Raw genomic sequence first — 814 nt, 5'->3', positions numbered from 1 at the left:
ACTACTATGATCATATTTTTAGAACTAAGATTGATTAGGAAGTAACACGTATGTATTATGCTCCATAAACTTCAAAACCATCCTTAGACCCAAACTACAACCACTGTGCCACCAAGCCTCTATAAACAATCATTAGGAACAGTTCCTTTGAACTTTAGAAGGATGTGGCCCATAAATTTGCCTAGGATCAAGGCATAGCATTTTAAGGCTAAACTAAACAGTGTATTTCTTTCACCACTGAAATGTAGTAAACTCTCAAGACCCATCAACTTCTTGGCTCATCACTAAGTGGCACTCATCAAGTCAACAAAGGCAAATAAGCCTAAAAACACTAACACCCAGAGGGTTGGGCTCCTATTAGGAAAGTCAAACTCAAATTAAAGTAATGAGAGAATACCCAAACATGAATCACAACAAATCCCAACAGTAAAGGTTGCTCATACTGCCACATGAACTCTTAGACCCAGAAAGCTCCCACAATCCTCCATGTTAATATTCCAGACAGGTAACTATCTAGCCTAGATCAGGGCATTAACACTTTAAATGCTTTTATTTAAATTACACTTTTCTTCAAAAAGGAAATTGAGTGACTTGTAAAAAATGCCACAATCATACTTTTGATAACAAAAATAGGAAATAAATCTAAGCAAGGGAGAAACTCTGGAAGTGTAGTGCCTAAGACATTTGACTGCTAACCAGAAGGCTGGTGGTTCAAACCCAATAGCCACTCCTTGGAAGAAGGAAGGTTGGGCAATCTACTTCTGTAGTGATACTGCCTCAGAGACCCAAGGAGGGGTAATTATGAGTTGGATCT

Source organism: Orycteropus afer, unplaced genomic scaffold, assembly GCF_000298275.1.
Source record: "Orycteropus afer afer isolate SDZICR_OR568_19922 unplaced genomic scaffold, OryAfe1.0 scaffold00015, whole genome shotgun sequence".
NCBI lineage: Eukaryota > Metazoa > Chordata > Mammalia > Tubulidentata > Orycteropodidae > Orycteropus > Orycteropus afer.
The sequence above is the reverse complement of the archived record's forward strand: the minus strand, read 5'-3'. Positions refer to the sequence as shown.